Raw genomic sequence first — 13,567 nt, 5'->3', positions numbered from 1 at the left:
CTCTGACCATCCTGTAACCTCCTCTCCAGTCACCACCTCCAGGACTATCTTCTTGGCCATCCCCTACTCCTAGGACCAGCCAACAGGGTTTTGTGTGGTGGCTCCTTACTGTCATCAACCATGAGCTCCCAGATTTGTCAGATTTATTCCACTGACCTGGAGACTGTGGCCCACCATCCAGTCAACCAGCGTCTGGGAGTCTCTGGCCTTCTACACTTACCCCTCCGGGCTTCTACTTCAACTGCAACAGTGCAGCTCTGGAGGATGTGGGCTGCTTCTTTCTGCCAGTTGGTCAAGAACTGTGAGGGCTCCAAGCATCTTTAGAAGATCAAAACCAACTCACCTGCTCCGCCCTCTTCCAGGACTCAAAGAAGCTGGCCCAGTAGGGGTGAGGCAAGACCTGGAGGCTATGGAAACCACCATGGCCCTGGAGAAGACACTGAACCAGGCTCTTCTGCATTTGCGTGCCCTGAGTTCTGCCCACACATACCTGGACAAGAGCTTCCTAGAGGTGAGACAGGCTGGGACTCAGGACTGGGACCCTTACTGCAGTGCTTGCACCTGGACAACTGTATACATCTCTGCAGCAACAGAATACAAAGAAACTATAAGGGACTAAAAGCAACCATACATGCACTGCTGCTGCTGCTGCTGCTAAGTCGCTTCAGTCGTGTCCGACTCTGTGCGACCCCATAGACGGCAGCCCACCAGGCTCCCCCATCCCTGGGATTCTCCAGGCAAGAATACTGGAGTCAGTTGCCATTTCCTTCTCCCACAGTTGGGGCAAATTAGGAACAAGATACAAAAAGATCAAAACCCAACTGCCACTTCTGAGATGTCAGGCCCTGCACACAGCATAACCAAGGGGTTGGACAGATCACCCAAGCCACCCCTCCACCTCGACAGGGGACCCATCCCTCCCCTCCCCCACATTTTTTTTAATGGCCAAATGGCAAGTGCATTGGATCCTGGTTTCAGATTTTTTTTAATTTTATTAATTTTATTTATTTATTTTTGGCTGTGTTGGGTCTTCATCACTTCTCGGACTTTTCTCTAGTTGTGGTGTGCAGGTTCTCACTGCAGTGGCTTCTCTTGTCGGAGTACCGGCTCTCGGGCACTCGGGTTTCAGTAGCTGCAGCACGTGGGCTCAGTCGTTGTGGCTCCCAGGCTCAATAGTTGTGGTGCAGGAGCTTAGTTGCTCAGCAGCATGTGGGATTGTCCCAGGCCAGGGATCGAACCTGTGTCTCCTTCACTGACAGGCAGATTCTTTACCACTGAGCCACCAGGGAAGCCCTCCCCTCCCCCATTTAAGGGACAAGCTTACACCTCCTGCCTGCCTCCCCCCTACCCTGACCCCACCGCAGGGAGTAAGCAAGGGCACTGGTGACTTGTTCTCGCTCCCTCCGGCTGTAATCCCAATAAAGTCTTGCTGAATTTTTTTCCTGGCCTCTTATCAATTTCTACTGATTAAAGATTTCATGAACTCTGGTCTGTAACAGAGAAAGAGGTGAAAGTCATCAGGAAGATGGTGGCCACATGACTAATCTCAGCAAGGCTGGCAGCCCCTGGGCTGAGATGGGCAGAGAATCCTTTCCAAAGGCCCTATGAGTAGCCCCCCAAAGCTCAGTAGCCTTTGAGGGGGCCCTCTGCATCTCCCCGGAATAAGGGCTTCTGCCTAAGCCCCTCCCTGCAACTTCCAGACAGGTTTTTAACCACCTTGGAGCCCACCAAATGGAAGCAAAGCTTTTTGAAGGAAAAAAAACCTCTTTCCTGATAATTCTTGTTAGTGTATAGAAACTGGCTTTGAGTATTAATTTCGTATCCTGCAACTTTACAGAATTCATTGAGATAACAGATTTGGGGTTTTTTGGCTTTTTTGGTGGAGTCTTTAGAGTTTTCTCTATATAAAATCATGTCACTTGAAAACAGATAACTGTAAGGGTAGGGGAAGATCATAACGCAGTGACCTCAGGACCATTTTACCTTCTTTTCTTTTTCTATTTTTTAAGTATGTATTTCACTCTCACGTGTGAGACAGATTGAATAAAAATATGTGAGGTAAACATCAGGTTTTTATTTCTTTCTATATGCCAAAGACAAGTGGAAAATAACACAAATTATCCTTTCTAGCCAATAAAATTCCTATGAAAATAATAATAAGTTCAACTGTCAAAGCTAAAACAAATTATCTCTAAATATAGTAGCAACCCAGGCCAAGAAACAGTTTTCAAACCATCACAGCCACAAAACTAAGGTTAACTGAGGAAATGGCTTGTTCATTTTGCCTTCTTAGAAATGATCCAAAAAACTGATAAGAACAGATACCACACTTGATCTTAGCAAAAAGACTTTACACTAACATATGTAAAATAGACAGCCAGTGGGAATTTGCTGTGTGACTCGGGAAACTGGAACCCGGGCTCAGCGACAACCTAGAGGGGTGGGATGGGGTGGGAGGTGGGAGGGAGGCTCAAAAGGCAGGGGACATGTGTATACCTATGGCTGATCCACGCTGATGTATGGCAGAAACCAACACAATATTGTAATTATCCTTCAATTAAAAGTAAATAAATAAAAGACATTTTAAAATAAGTTAAATCTGGGACAGAAAAAAAAAAAAAAAGCGCTCGCCATACCAGGATATCCTTACCTTCTGCAGAGAGAGCTAGGGCAAAGTGCCGGGGGTTGGACAGTGTCATCCACTGCACAGACGGGGAGTTCTACTAGGGGACAGCCAGGCTGCCCTTCTGCAGCCGCCCCAACCCACGCCAGCTACCCCGCTCCTGCCAAGACTTAGCGCTGAGCCCAGCGATTGGAAACCCACCCCTAATGTCCCACAGAGCAGTGTGGAGGTCCCAGGCGTGCGCAGTGCTCAGTTCAGGTGTTTCCTAAACTGTTGTCAGAGAAAGTGCTAGCAAGGACACGGGGAGTAGGAGGGGGAGTTGCCCCCCAAATAAAAAGTAAAAAATTATCGAGGACTCCAAAAAGCTGTTATGTATGTGGATTATCTCTTTTTATGTTTTTCATATTACAAGATTAAAACAGAGACAATTTAATGACTATTTACTTATGAATACATTTTAAATAACAGTAGGGCTTTCCTGGTGGTCCAGAGATTAGGAACCCGCCTTGCAGGGGACACGGGTTCCATTCCTGGTCCAGGAGGATCCCACATGCTGCAGGGCAGCGTGCTCTGGGGCCGGTGCTCCACCACAAGAGAAGCAGCCACAGTGAGAAGCCTAGGCACCAGACACCGCAGCTAGAGAGTTGGCCCCGCTAGCCACAACCAGAGAAAGCCCATGAGCCCCAGTGATGACCCAGCACAGACAATAATTCATAAATATTATTAAACAATAAATATTACATAAATTTAAATAAATATTAAAATAACACTAATAAACCTACTACCACGTCAATGTAAATGACATATTCTTACGAAAAACAATTATATTTTCAGAATTATGAGGGAATTCCTTGGTGATCCAGTGGTTAGAAAATTGTGCTTTCACTGCTGAGGACCCTAGGTTCAATCCCTAGTTGGGAAACTAATAAAAGAAAGAAAGAAAGAAAGAATTTTGAGAACAGCGGGGTTGTTTTGCACCATTTTTGTGAATCTCTTTGATGTCTGGTTTGAAACAAGACCACTGTCCTCACACCTGCTTCAGCATTCAGCTGCCACCCCTGCTATTTTGGTTGAAATATAGGAAGAATCTCCAGCTTCATACAGATATGTAGTTGGAAAAGGAGAAGTTGTTTAATAATAGTCTTTTCAGACAGTTGTGAATATTCTTTTTTTGGTCTACACTAAATTAGACAAGTGGCAGTTTCTTAAAGATTAGTTGCAATGTGGAATCAGAAACCAACTCAGGAACTTTTCATATCTTATCAAGTTAAAAACCTACTGACCTATTTTGCACTTTGAAGGGATTTTTTTTAACCCCTGCATGATTTTTTTTTTTATATCATGCATTGGTAATTTGGAAAGTGTTGGTTCACTGAATTATACAGATCTTCAAATGTTAGTGCATTTAATGACACGATACCAAAAAAATGATTCTGATAATACACCACCAACCTTATTAGAAATATGTTAAGATGGTGGGAAGTTGTCAAGCTCAAACTTTATTGTTGGCCACAAATACTATCAGTTGTTTTCCTTGAAATGATGATAGCTTACAGTGAACAGTGTCGGATTCGTGATCTCCTGGAGAAGAAGAAGATTTAGCTTTGGGACTAGGGACCAGGCTTGATCACTCAAGAGCTTTTGTGTAGCAGAGTTTTATTGAAGTATGAAAAGGGAGAGAGAAAGCTTCTGACATAGACATCAGAAGGGGAGAGGAGAGTGCCCCCCTGCTAGTCTTTAGCAAGGGAATTATATACTTTTTAAATTAGTTATTACAATAAATCAAAAGAATGTCTCAAGGTTGTAAAAATTTTACCAGACCCACTCCCACAATTTACATTTTAGGATAACAGGATTAGAATTTTAAAACAGAAAGATCCTATCAGACCCACTCCCATAATATACCATATTATGGGATATATCCTAAAATATCAGGATTAGTCAGAAGTTTTTCAGGAAGGAGAAACTGTCCTCAAGCAGGATACATTGTTGTTATATAATCCCTAGTATAGAGTTTAAACTGAGTTGTTTGTTGTTTAATCATCAGTTCCCGGCTTAAAGAAAAAAAAACATTTCTTGTGACTAAGACTAAGGAATGTAGAGGGAAAAAAAAAGAAAGAGCTTGTCCTTCCTTCCTCCTTGAGAACCCCAGACTCCCCTCTCCTCGGGGACCCCCGGACTTCTTATCAACCTGCCTAGGAATTGACTCTCTCTGTGACAGGGTTACTTTGTTCATTTTGGGGAAAATGTTTGCCAAATGCCTGAAGTCTAGATAACCATAGCTTCTTTCTCACTTGTTATTTCAGGTAAAAAGCATGTTTCTTTGAATAAGAGGCTAATTCAGCTCACAACTCAAACAACTGCAAAGATGCATTTCCTTGGACAACCATGGTACTTCCAGAGGCAGCAGAAGTGTTTCAGGCATACTTCACGTTTCATCACACAAAATATTAAAAAGATATGTACTTAGGAGTTCAAAATTAATAAAATTAATGAGTTGTCCTGCTTCATCAAGGACAGCCTTAAGTGAAACTGACTTTTGTCTCTTTTCTTTTTTTTAACTTTGTGCAGTGGTGGAGAAAACAATGATTACTAGTGTGGTTTGATGTCACTGCATGATTCATGCCAAGGGGGCAGCAGCTTAATTTTCCATTGCTTTTTTACCACCAGTGCAGATATTAATATGGTAAAAAAGGGCAAATTACACCTCACTATTATTATAAAGATAGTTTTGACCTCCCTACCGCAAAAGATCTTGAAGAATTCAAAGGTAATACTTTGAAAAACCCAGGATTTGAGCTGATTTGACAGCACTTTAATTTTTAATTAATTATTAATTTATTTTTATTAAATTAATAATTTAATTTTTAATTTAATTTGGCCATGGCAGGTGGCTTGCAGGATAGCAGCTCCCCCGACCAGGGATTGAACCCTGGCCATGGCAGTGAAGGCCTGGGATCCTAACCACTGGGCCACCAGGGAACCCCCAATTATACTGTTGTCTTTGTGAAGGTTGTGGTATTTCATGTTGACCCTTATTCCCAGAATGCAATCCTTCAGGTGCTCCAGGTTAATGCCTGGGCAGGTTTTCAGGCTGCCTTCTCCTTGATGGCCTTAAACTTCAATTCTTGTCCCCCAAATCCTCGACTTCCAAGAGCAGGGATGAGCTTCCCTTCCTCTACACAGTTTCACTTGGATTGCAAAAGCAATCCTTTGTGAGACAAACAGCACCAAATGCTGGGTTCACTTCTTTGGGCTTCTCTTCACTCTGGGATCTTGACCTCTGTGGCAGATTGGTTGGAAGAAATGACTCTAGTCCTTCATCTACAACTTTTCGTTTATTTATTTGGCTGTGTCGGGTCTTTAGGCGTGGCATGTGGGATCTTTGTTGCTTCACATGGCATCTTTGGTCGCAGTGCACGGACTCTCTAGTGGTGGCACAGGGGCTCCAGGGCAGGTGGGTTCAGTAGCTTCAAGGCATGTGGGATCTTAGTTCTCTGACCAGGGGATCAAACCCTGGTCGCCCGCACTTCGAGGCGGATTCTTAACCACTGGAGCACTGAGGAAGTCCCTATCTACAACTTTTGCAACTCCTTTCATCAAGAGGCGGAGACATTCCCCATCGCTTGAATTTTGGGTGGTGTAAAATCACTGCAGATGGTGATTGCAGCCATGAAATTAAAAGACGCTTACTCCTTGGAAGGAAAGTTATGACCAACCTAGATGGCATATTAAAGAGCAGAGACATTGCTTTACCAACAAAGGTCCGTCTAATCAAGGCTATGGTTTTTCCAGTGGTCATGTATGGATGTGAGAGTTGGATTATAAAGAAAGCTGAGCACTGCAGAATTGATGCTTTTGAACTGTGGTATTGGAGAAGACTCTTGAGAGGCCCTTGGACTGCAGGGAGATCCAACCAGTCCATCCTAAAGGAGATCAGTCCTGGGTGTTCATTGGAAGGACTGATGTTAAAGCTGAAACTCTAATACTTTGGCCACCTGATGCGAAGAGCTGACTCATTTGAAAAGACCCTGATGGTGGGAAAGATTGAGGGCAGGAGGAGAAGGGGATGACAGAGGATGAGATGGTTGGATGGCATCACCGACTCGATGGACATGGGTTTGGGTGGACTCTGGGAGTTGGTGATGGACAGGGAGGCCTGGCGTGCTGCAGTTCATGGGGTCGCAAAGAGTTGGACACAATTGAGTGACTGAACTGAACTGAACTAAATTGTCTGCTTTGGCCAATAGAAGATGACAGAAGCAATATTGTGCCATTTCTGGAACTAAGCCTCCTTAAGAGGTTGGCATGCTTCAGTTCGGCCTCAGACCCCTGCTGCAAGAATTGCCATGAGAACAAACCGAAGCTACTCTGCTGGGATATGCAAGACCACATGGAATAGAAAGAGACTATCTCACCTGAGTCCATCTTAAATCAACTAGACACCAGCCAAGTCACCTCCTGACTGCAGACATGTCCCCTGAGCCTAACCTGGATCAGCAGAACTGTCCAGGTGTCCCAACTACCCCATGGACTTGTGAGCCATAATAAAATTCTTATTATTGTTTTAAACAATTAAGTTTTGGGGTGATTTTGTTCTATAATAATAGCTAATTGCAAAAGCTAATTGATACCTTGTCCCTTTGGTAGCTCTCTGACACCTTCAAACACCTATTAATATTTTATATTTTGACCAGCTTTTCTATTTGTTATTGGTGGGAAGATTAGTCTGAAATAAGCTAGTCTGATGTTACTCAAAGCAAAACATCCTTGATGACTTCTTGCTTTTCCTCATACTTTCATGAGTCTGCTTTATCTTTTTGAGACTATTTAATATGTTGATTAATATTGATTTTAGCTTCTTGGCCCACCAGTCTGCCTTGTCTCTTATGTGCGTGCTAAGTCGCTTCAGTCATGTCCGACTCTTTGTGACCCCATGGATTGTAGCCCACCAGGCTCCTCTGTCCATGGGATTCTCCAGGCAAGAATACTGGAGTGGGTTGTCTCTTATAGGCTGTTCAATTTGTTCTATCTTATTCATTTTTTAAGTCTTTATTGAATTTGTTACAATACTGCTTCTGTTTTATGGTTCATTTTTTTGGCCCAGAGGCATGTGGGATCTTAGCTCCCCAACCAGGGATCCAACCCACACCCGCACTACCTGTATTGGAAAGGAAAGCCGTAACCACTGGTTCATGAGGAAAGTCCCTCAATTTGCTTTATCTACTTTTTGGTGCTTATTTATTTTATTTATTTTTGGCTGTGCTGTCTTCATTGCTGCACAGGCCTTCCTCTAGTTTGGGTAAGGGGGTGCTACTCCCTAGTTGCAGTGTGTGGGCTTCTCACTGTGGTGCTTCTTGTTGCAGAGCAAGGCTCAACAACTGCAGCACACTGGCTTAGTTGCTCCACAGCATGTGGGATCTTCCTGGATCAGGGATCGAACTTGTGTCTCCTGCTTTGACAGGCGGATTCTTCACCACTGAGCAAGCAGGGAGGCCCTGTTTTACTTAATTTTCTAAAAAAATTTTATTCTTATAGTGGTTTTTTCACTAGACTTTGCCTCCTTGAACTCATATTCCCCTAGGGATATTTGCTACTTTGGTGTGTGACTCGTGAGAAAGGGCAAACATTCTGGTTGCTAGCACAGGCCCCCTTTGGTGAAGCAGGCTTGTATTTAGAGGAGGGTATGAGATGTGAAGGAGAGACGTTAAAATTATCCAGGGCAGTACAACTGCCTTTTGATGAGCTCTTTTCCTCACTTAGAATCATTTTGTTATTCAGATTTTGAGGTGGTGAATTAAATGCTAGGATCCAGCTAGTCTGCCTGTTGCTAAGTCACTAAGTTGTGTCTGACTCTTGCAGCTCCATGGACTGTAGCTCGCCAGGTTCCTCTGTCCATAGGATTTTCCAGGCAAGAATACTGGAGTGGGTTGCTATTTCCTTCTCCATGAGATCTTCCTAAGCCAGGGATCAAACTCCATATCTCCTGATTTGCAGGTGGATTCTTTACCCCGGAGCCACCAGGGAAGCCCTATCTGCCTGTACCCATAGACAGGGGATCTCAAAGGACCAGCCCGGACAATGCTGAGGGAAAGAGTTGAGGATCTAAAAACTCTGTCCTACTTTGTCTCCTATCCACAGTTCATGGTCCCTGTCACTCTGGGCTGCCTTCTACCATCCTCCATCCCTACTCCAAACACACACAGGATCTTATTATCCATCTTTCCTGGAATGCCTCCATTTTTGATATTAATTTGACAGATCCACCAGCTGCCCTCCTATTTCTGAGTCTGGGCTGGGGTTGGTCCTGGCAGCCAACAGCTATTGATATTTGCATCTTATCATAAATATCTTTATTATTATTATCTTTCAATGTTGTCAAATCTATTGTGCTTTTATTTGATGATTTCTTCACACTATCTCACCCAGAAACCAATTTATCGGTTTCATTTTCTTCAATATGTGTGTTAGTCACTTAGTCGTGTCCGACTCTTTGTGACCCCATGGACTGTAGCCCACCAGGCTCCTCTGTCCATGGGATTCTCTGGGCAAGAATACTGGAGTGGATTGCCATTGCCTTCTCCAGGGATCTTCCTGACCCATGGATTGAAACCAGGTCTCCTGCGTTGCAGGCAGATTCTTTACCATTTGAGCTATAGGGAAGTCCATTTCTTCAATGGCACTGTTTGTCTGGAGTTTATTCTGTGTGTGGTTTGCAACAGATATCTAAATGGATTTTCTCGCTAAATAACTAAACAATAATCTTACACCATTAATTAATTACCTCCCCCCAATTGATTTATCATGGTTTAAATTACACATGTGAAGGCTGCTAGGACATGTTGTTCCTTTTTAATGTCTGGCTAGTGACTTCCTTGGTGGTCCAGGGGCTAAGAATCCGCCTTCCAATGCAGGGGATGCTGGTTGAAACCCTGGTAGAGGAACTAAGATCCCACATGCCTTGGGGCAATTAAGCCAGAGTGCCACAACTACTGAGCCCACAAGTAGGGAGAAGCCTGTGCACTGCAGTGAAGATCCTTGCATACCACAACTAGGACCTGGCACAGCCAAATTAAAAAAAAAAAACAAAATGGCCTGGCTATGCTCTACACCACATAATTACCATATCCTTACAATTGCTAATGTTTGGCAGTGGAAATTCTCCTCTTTACTCTTTTTAATTTGTCGAGTTTCTTACTCTGATATTTTTTATTCTCCCAGATGATCTCTAAAATAATTTTGCCCAGTTTCCAAGAAGTCCTATTGGGCATTTTGATTGGATTGAAATCGCTTTTAAAACCTCAAATGAAGGGGATTCTCTGATTATGTAGCAGTTGGGACTTCGTCCTTTCACTACCTGCGTTCAATCCCTGGTCAGGGAACTAAGATCTTGCAAGCAGCATGGCCAAAAAAAAGGAAACAAACAAACAAAAAACTCCAAATGAATATGGAAAGGATTGATGTTTTTGCTATATCAAAATCATAGGTTATTTTTCAGGCATGTAGTATGATTTGCACTTATTCACACTAGGTTTTACTATCTAGTAAAACCTGCTTACTTGGGGGGACGTCATCTTCTTATTTCCTTTCCTGACTTTTCTTGGGCTTCTCTTGTTGCAGAGCATGGGCTCTAGAGTACACAGGCTCAGTAGTTGTGGCACTTGGGCTGAGTTACCTCTTGGCATGTGCAATCTTAGTTCCCTCATCAGAAATCCAACCCACATCCCCTGCATTAGCAAGGAGGATTCTTAGCTGCTGGACCACCAGGGAATCCCCACAAGCTGATTCTTAGTTTTTTGTGTTTCACTCCACTTAGCTCAAAATTCTTAATTCTATAGAACATGTTTATGTTATAATAGGAAAAAAAATCAAGATATAAAAGTATTTAGATGGTGTGAGCAACTGTTCATCTAGCAATTTAAAGATTATGACAGTAGTGTTTTGTATCAAATACTATCTGGGCACTGTGGTGAACGGGCCATCATCCATACTCAGGGAATTTATGTAGTTGGGGAGGCTAACAAGTAAATGGGCAATTTCAACTCAATAGGAAAAATTATAGGATTATGTTTATATATGCTAAGGTATACATGTGTATGTATATAGAAAAGAGCAAAAATAGAAACACTCAATTTTACATGACAATCATCAGCTAGTATTTAAAACTTCTTTTTGGTGTTTTCCAAATTTGCTCTAAAGATAATGTATAACATGAAAAAAATTGAAAAGTTAAAAAGAAATGGGGCTCCCTCTAGCCAAATGTGGGACAATTTGAGCATTAATAAAAATAATGGTGGACTTCCCCAGTGGCTCAGCAGTAAAGAATCCACCCACAGTGCGGGAGCCCTAGGAAACATGGGTTAGATCCCTGGGTCAGGAAGATCCCCTGGAGGAGGGCCACTCCAGTATTCTTGCCTGGAGAATCCCATGGACAAAGGAGCCTGGCAGTCTACAGTCCATAGGGTCCCAAAGAGATACGACTGAAGTGACTTGGCACCACATGGCATGACATAGATAACGGTAGCATGGAATATAATACAGCAAATACAAAAACCTGTGAATCCACATTGATCCTAATCTTTTCAAGGTTGGAGGAGGGGGACAACGTCTTTACAGGAGACTACTAACATAAATACAATAAGAGTGATAGAATGAGAAAACCTCCAATTTGCAACCACCCATATTAATGATGTATTCAGGCAAGAATCATCAATGGATGCTGAAATCACTGGGTGAAAAATTGTTGAAACAGGAGGATACATCTGTAGTATCAAAGTATGGTCCCATAGATTACTAATTACAAAGAGCAAAAGCTTCCTACCGTATAGAAATCAGGTGGGTGTCATTTTAACTATAAATTATCAAATTTATCACATGCCTCCTGATGTGGTCCACTGAAGACACATCACCATCTATACAGCACTTCTGCCAAAATTATTTAACATGATCCGTATTGCAAAAACAAGCAGACAAATTCATATGAGGGACATTCTTGAAAAGCAACTGACTTAGACTTTTGAAAAATATTAAAGTCATGAAAATTTCTTTTTCTTTTTTTAAAAAACATGTTTATTATATCTCCTTTTAAAAGTGGCATCTACATCCTCAACCTAAACTCAAATGGACTGAAACAGGTAATAAAGTGTTTTGAAACATTGATTTTGTGTGCTTGCTTAGTCTGACTCTTTGTGACCCCATGGCCTGCAGCCCACTAGGCTTCTCTGTCCATGGAATTTTCCAAGCAAGAATACCAGAGTGGGTTGCCATTTCCTACTTCATCTTTCTTTCTTTCTCTTCCTTTTCTTTCTTTAATAGAAACTTATTTATTTTTATTTAGGCCTTAGGAAGAAAATTAAATTTGGTCACTAATATTACTTTTTTAAATATCTAGTTTTGGGAGGTTCCCTGATGGTCTAGTGATTAGGATTCCAGGTTTCACTGCTGTGGCCTGGGTTCAATCCCTGTTAGAGGAACTAAGATTCCACAAGCTCTGCAGCACAGCCAAAAAAAAAAAAAAAAAAATGCTAGTTTTACATAGATAGGGCCAAAAGAGATCAGTCCTGGATGTTCATTGGAAGGACTGATGCTGAAGCTGAAACTCCAATACTTTAGCCACCTCATTCGAAGAGTTGACTCATTGGAAAAGACCCTGATGTTGGGAGGGACTGGGGGCAGGAGGAGAAGGGGACGACAGAGGATGAGATGGCTGGATGGCATCACCAACTCGGTGGACATGGGTTTGAGTGGACTCTGGGAGTTGGTGATGGACAGGGAGGCCTGGTGTGCTGCGATTCATGGAGTTGCAACTAGTCGGACACGACTGAGCAACTAAACTGAACTGAACTGAATCAGAGAAATAATTTCTTCTGTAAAAATTGGCCAAATTTTATAAAACATCTAATGTACAATATAATTCAAATTACACAAAGCCTGCTTGGGATCATATCATTCTGAACATATGACAGACTCTACCACTGGACCAACAGGGAAGTTCTACTTTTAATACAAAGACTAACTGGGAGCTTTGAATGACTGAATTTAACCAACATCATTTTATAGTTGCTTTAAGCATCTTTTTTGTTTTGAGGATTCTCCATTTCATTAAGGCTGTCAGTAGCTTGGAGTTCTTCAGCAAATTCTTGTTTCTCTGACTGTGAGTCACTTTCAGAATCATCTGGACTTTCAGAGTCAGGAGAATCCTCTTCCTCCTCATCCCCACCATTATCTACAGACACATCGCCTTCTCCATCATGACTTTCTACTTCATTGTGGAAGGCAAGTCCACAGTGTTGCTGATATCTTTCAGATAATTTACTGTCCATACTTCACTAACACTAAGACTCCAGTCAGTCAGTTCAGTTGCTCAGTCATGTCTGACGCTTTGCGACCCCATGGACTGCAGCACGCCAGGCTTTCCTGTCCATTACCAACTCCCAGAGCTTGGTCAAACTCATGTCCATCGAATCAGTGATGCCATACAACCATCTCATTCTCTGTCATCCCCTTCTCCTCCTGCCTTCAATCTTTCCCAGAATCAGGGTCTTTTCCAATAAGTCAGTTCTTCGCATCAGGTGGCCAAAGTATTGGAGTTTCAGCTTCAGCATCAGTCCTTCCAATGAATATTCAGGACTGATTTCTTTTAGGATGGACTGGTTGGATCTCCTTGCTGTCCAAGGGGCTCTCAAGAGTCTTCTCCAACACCACAGTTCGAAAGCATTAATTCTTCGGCACTCAACTTTCTTTATGGTCCAACCCTTACATCCATACATGACTACTGGAAAAACCATAGCTTTGACTAGATGGACTTTTGTTGCCAAAGTAATGTCTCTGCTTTTTAATATGCTGTTGGGTTGTTCATAGCTTTTCTTCCAAGGAGCAAGCATCTTTTAATTTCATGGCTGCAGTCACCATCTGCAGTGATTTTGGAGCCCCCCAAAATGAAGT

Source organism: Dama dama, chromosome 1 (assembly GCF_033118175.1).
Source record: "Dama dama isolate Ldn47 chromosome 1, ASM3311817v1, whole genome shotgun sequence".
Taxonomy (NCBI): Eukaryota; Metazoa; Chordata; class Mammalia; order Artiodactyla; family Cervidae; genus Dama; species Dama dama.
Note: the sequence above shows the minus strand (reverse complement) of the source record.